The sequence below is a fragment of the Tamandua tetradactyla genome, chromosome 9 (assembly GCF_023851605.1).
Source record: "Tamandua tetradactyla isolate mTamTet1 chromosome 9, mTamTet1.pri, whole genome shotgun sequence".
NCBI lineage: Eukaryota > Metazoa > Chordata > Mammalia > Pilosa > Myrmecophagidae > Tamandua > Tamandua tetradactyla.
The window spans coordinates 78,951,057-78,957,389 of record NC_135335.1 but is presented as its reverse complement, the minus strand read 5'-3'; positions in this window follow the sequence as shown (position 1 = coordinate 78,957,389).

Genomic DNA, 6,333 nt, shown 5'->3' with positions numbered 1-6,333 from the left:
GATGTGATGAAAATCAGGAGAATATGGTATTCCAGTGACCAGGAAATGAAGTCTTTCCACCTTCATTTGATTCTTACCACTATCCTGTGTAAGAGAATACTTGTTGTATTTATCTTATGTAGTGGAAAAACCTCTGAATCTCAGAAAGGAAACCAATATCCCTATTATCATAAAATTAGCAAATAGTAACTGTGATGTCTGAGAAGTATGTACTCCAGAAAACCATATTCTTAAACGGTAACATTCCTTTTTGGTAAACCTGTTGTACACTGGACCTGTGAATGAGGTTACTTCAGTTAGGGTGTGATGCAACTGAGTCAGGATGGGTCTTCATCTACTACTGAAGGCTTTATAGGGAAGGTCACAGAGAAGGTCATAGGGCACAGACTGAAGCTGACCTGAACCGAGGAGCCAGGAAAGGCCACCAAGCCTTTGCCATGTGACAAAAAAGCCAAGGACCAAAGATTGCTAACAGCCAGCCACAGAATGCCACAGCCTTCTGGGAGAAAGCTTCGCCTGGTGACATCTTGATTTTTGGATTTCTCCAGGCCTTCTGAGCCAATAAATTCTCACTGTTTAAGCCTACCCATTGCATGGTGTTTGCTGTAGCAACCAGGAAAACTAAAATAGTAATAATGTGACTAGAACGATTTGACTTCACAGGCTTAAGCCACCTTCTTCAACCAAAAGAAATTGGGAATCGAATCTAAGGCTCCACATGGCAGGTCAGAACTCAGCCTGCTGAGCCACTGTGGCCCCCACCCCACAATGAAATTTTAAATCCTACCATAGCAATGCTATTTCAAATAGAGAAAATGTTTTAGCTTATCAGAAGACCTTAGTAAAGGCCTTAATTTACAGCCTTTGAACAATGTTTCTACATTTTATTAATGATAGATGTCTCTCCCAGAAAAAAGAAGGAAATCAACAGTTTGTCTTCATTTTATTCCAGAGTCAAAATATTTTAAGCATTACTGTATGAAAAGCGGCTGCTCTTTAATATACCTTAACACAATTAATAGAGACAAAGCGAGATTATTCTTTAATAGATCAAATTTCACAGACAAAAATATTCCTATTAAACATTTAAAAAAATATAATGTATTAGGGTTCTCTAGAGAAACAGAATCAACAGGGAACACTCACAAATATAAAATTTATAGAAGTGTCTCACGTGACTGTGGAAAGGCAGAGTACAAAATCCTCAGGGCAGGCTGTGAAGCCGACGACTCTGGTGGAGGGTCTGGATGAACTCCACAGGAGAGGCTCACCAGCCAAGAGCCTGTCTCTTCTGAATCCTACTTAAAAGGCTTCCACTGATTAGACTAAGCATCGCTCATTGCAGAAGACACTCCCCGTGGCTGATTACAAATGGAATCAGCTGTGGATGCAGCTGCTGCGATCATGATTTAATTCTATGAAATGTCCTCATTGCAACAGACAGGCCAGCACTTGCCCAACCAGACAAACAAGTACCACCACTTGACCAAGTTGACAGATGGACCTGACAATGACATATGAGCAGATCAATATATTTTCCAAGAGGTATTCATATTGAATAGAGATCGAAGGAGCAGGCAGAATCTAACAGCCCCAAAGAAAATGGAGAAAACTAAAAAAAAAGAAACCAAAATCAAATAACATTTTTATCTTTATTAGTTTTCCCAAAAATATCAATAAAATATTATGAAAAATATTGTTTGTTTTTATGGTTTTAAATTTAAATTTACATAAATAGGTAATGTACAGTAATATTCAATTCCTGATTTGAAATCCTATAAACCATCCACTATCATTTACCGCATTTGTGAATTTGTTAATTTTGTTTCATATTATTTTGTGTTATTATGTCTATAATGCTTACTTCTGCTTTCAAAATATAACTTTAATTACATTTTGTTCTATAATTAAATGGATATAATATTTATCACCCACCATAGTAGTATTCTCACTTTATGCATTTTTTGAGTTCTTTATTTTACATCTCAGGAAGGTTATTTCTCCTTGTTATTTCGTTAAGAAGAACAAAAACAGTGCAGCATGTATTTAGATTCTGCAATTTTAAGAATTCCTATGTGTGGTCTTTTTACCTAAAAACTGGTTTATATTGTTCTGAAAAGAACAGTCTGTTCTCAGCATTTGTAGGCCTGGGTTAATTTTCTTTGTGCACTGAATGTTGTGGTAAAAAAGCCCAAAGTCAGTCTAGGTTTCCTTTTATGATTAAGACTTTTTTTCCATGCTAATATGTCCTTTGGTTTTTATCTTTTTCAGTGAAGCCATGGAGCACTTGCACTTGAATCATTTTTCCATAAGTATCCGACTGCGTCTCAGTTCCCAGGGCTGCCATATCAAAACACTGTAAAAGGCTAGCTTAAAATCACAAAACAATTGTCTCACAGTGTGAGAAACTAGAAGTCCAAAGTCAAGGTGTTGGTAGAGCCACACAGTCCTCTGCTTCAGTCATCACATGGCGTTCTACCTTCTGTCTGTGTCCAATTCTCTCTTACTTATTAGGACACTAGTCATATTGATTAGGGTCCCCTAATCCTCACTAATACTAATAATGTCTTCAAAGACCCTATTTCCAAATAAGGTCACACTTACAGGACTGGGGGTTAGGACTTGAACGTGTCTTTAGAAGCATATAATTCAACCCATAACACAATATAAATGAAAATTTTCCCACATTAGAGATAAACATTTCTAGCAGCATAGGCTTGCATTATTTTTATTCTTATTACACCACTTATGTAATTTATAAGTGCCGATTACCCTTATCTTGTTTCATGTTTTCCATCTTTGTTGGCTGTTGATTTCTTATTTAGAAACAATTTGTTATTTTATTTTGATTTTCTTGCAATTTTTATGAAATTGTACTTCATGATATTCTTTCAAGTTGCCAAATCTTTATTTGTTCCTCGATTTTTTCTACAAAACATTTAGCTTGTACTTGGACATTTTTATCCTTAACATGTGTTGAAATCTCCTTTTCCATATTTTACAGGCATTATATAACATATGGTAACTTATTTCATTAATTTCATGTTATTATCCAATTATTCAGTGTAAGAAATTGTTCTTTGAAAATGTTATTTTTCTATCTGTTTTGTATTTCCCTCTGGTCTAAAATTTTCAGCTTCCTTATATTATTTTCTGTCTTCTTAAATTATCTGTTACTTCATTATATTCCATAGATGCTAATCCACTACTTATTAGATTGTCTATAATTAATTTGGCCAGCATAGTCTGAACTTCTATTTGTGTATGACATACTAGTTAAAATGAATTCTTCCTATTATTATCTGGAAAATCTGAAATACAACTTCTGGAATTGCCCAGAAATGAGCTCTTTATAGCCGAGTATTGGATGGCGCTTTGTGAACCATCAGTGTACAAAGCTCATAATGAGCCTGTCCTCTTTTCCCCTGGTCAGTGCCTCATGATTTTGATGGTTACTCATGCTCCAGTCATTATGACTACATTCCAGCCCCAGGAGGAAAAAGAACTAGGGCAAATAGGCAGGTTGCTGTCCTGTAAGTGCACTGACCATAAATTCAACCTGTCACCTGTTTAAATCCAGCATCCATAAACTTGCAATATAATATACACAGCAAAACGGAGGCTACAGGTTAGCAGTCAAAAGGGAATTTTTCGATTTCTTATAGAAGAAGAAAAAAGCACATAATTTTGGTAGAGGTGCATTATAATCTAAATACTTTTTTTCCCAGAGCAATACAGGTTTATATTGGCTGAGACATAGACTGAGGGAAGGTGTATGATGAAGATATTTCAGCTAGAGGTAAATGTAGATTTTGTTGAATTAATTGTGTTCTATGCACATTCTGAAAATTTGCCTTAGTATGGATGTTAGAGTGAATCAGAATATAGAATACCCCTCTGCAAAAGTTAATTAAATATATGAAAATATTATAAGATTCAAAAATTAGTAGCCGATAAGAGAAATGTGTTTCTGGTTAAATGCATATTGGTTTAAGATAATAATTGACTTCTCCATATAGATATACAGATCATATGACAGTTAATGTGAATTTCTCCCATTTTGAAAAGAAGCAAACTAAGTGATTATAGTTCTTGTTTGCTTTCAACTGATGGATATATGTTTGGGTGTGTAAATTATGTATGACACTAGGATACGTGTGTAACTGTTCATGCACATTTATAGTGAAAATGGGATGAGAGAAACAGGTGAATCCTGGGAAGGAAACCTCCAACTTCAGTTCTTTTTGAAGAAATTATGAGTTCAAATTTCTTAAATTGAATGGGCAGTGCAATTCATAACATGGGCAAATTTCTCATGACTGTAATATAATTCTTAGCAAAGTGGAGTCAACACAGGATATGTAAGATATGATTTTAGACTTTTATACCAAGTCTATTCTTCTTGACTAATTGTTTCCTGTCAGATTAGTATTTTTGAAGTATTTGTTTTATCTTCATTCTTCCCTTTTGTTCTGGTGGCCCTCAACATTTATTAATGTTGTTTGTTCTTCAATATTTAAGAATAAAATATCAATCTGATTAATGATAATAGTAATCATATCTTTCTTTCTTGTAATTTATCAATAATCAAGATGAGTGTAAAGGCATGTACCATTAGTCTTCACAGAGAGTCTGTCCACACACCATAAAATACGATGTGCTGGTTTGAAAGGATGTATGTCCCCTAGAAAAGCCGTTTTAATTGAAATCCCATTTTGTAAAGGCAGAATAATCCCTATTCAATACTGTATGTTTGAAACTGTAATTAGATCATCTCCCTGGAGGTGTGATGTAATCAAGAGTGGTTGTTAAACTGGATTAAGTGACGACATGTCTCCACCCATTCGGGTTGATCTTGATTAGTTTCTGAAGTCCTATGAAAGAGGAAACATTTTGGAGAAGGAGAGATTCGGAGAGAGCAGAGATTGCTACAGCACCACGAAGCAGAGAGTCCATGAGCCAGCGACCTTTGGAGATGAAGAAGGAAAACGCCTCCCGGGGAGCTTCATGAAGCAGGAAGCCAGGAGAGAAAGTTAGCAGATGACACTGTGCTCCCCATGTGCCCTTCCAGCTGAGAGAGAAACTGTGATTGTGTTCACAGTTGAACACTTGTGCCTTTTCACTTGAGAGAGAAACCCTGAACTTCATTGGCGCTCTTGAACTAAGGTATCTTTCCCTGGATGGATGCCTTTGATTGGACATTTCTATAGACTTGTTTTAATTGGGACATTTTCTCGGCCTTAGGACTATACACTAGCAACTTATTAAATCCCCGTTTTTGAAAGCTGTTCTGTTTCTGTTATATTGCATTCCGGCAGCTAGCAAACTAGAACATATGAGAATAAGGAAATTCCTAGACCAGAGGTGAATTGAAAATTCTTATGTGACATCCTATTCACTCATGGAAATTCAAGCTCCTCTTATTCACATTGATCATATTCGTGTGAATATATTTACAAATTCAGTCAATAATTCTACTATAGATGCCAGCATATTTCAAGATATATTTATATATCAATAAAGGGGGTATGCAATTGATGACATAACACAATGACATGGATGCAGGAAGTTCTTCATACAATTTCTTGAATGTCACCTTTATTATAATTCCTGATATAACCTACTGACTTTAAGTTGTTTATAATTAACAGTAACAACAAAAATGGCACTCATCTCTGCAGTTATCCATCTTATGGCCAGTTGTGAACTCTGGCTTTCTGTATTCTTCTTTAGCTATATAATATCTTCAATATCATATGCCTTTTGCCTTCTAAAATCATTATAATTTGACAGGCTTTGAAGATTCCTAGCATTGTTAACAGTGGGAGGGAAGGGGAGAGAGAGGGAGAGAGGAGCGTTCTGTTTTCCAATATCCTTACCAACACTTGGTATTGCCTGTCTTTTGGGTTATAGATATTTTAAATGGATAGATGGTGGCATCTCGTTGTGTTTCTAATTTCTACTGCGTGGTAACTGGGGTATTAAATACCTTTCTATGTGCTTATTATCCATTCTTATATCTTCTTGAGTTGTTTCTAGGCAAGTCTTCTGCCTGTTTTTAATTAGATTGTCTTCTTACAGAGTTCTAAGTATACGCTACATATTTCAGATAGAAGTACTTTAATAGAGATAACATTAGACATGTTTTTTCCCAGTACATAGTATGTCTTTTCATTTTCTTAATGGTATCTTTTGAAATGCAAAACTTTTAAATTTTAATGAAGTTCAATTTATTAATATATTTTTGGTTTTGTGTCTAAGAACTCTTTGCCTAACCCAGTGTCATAAATATTTTTATTGTTATTTACCAGAAGATTAATAATTTTAATTTAT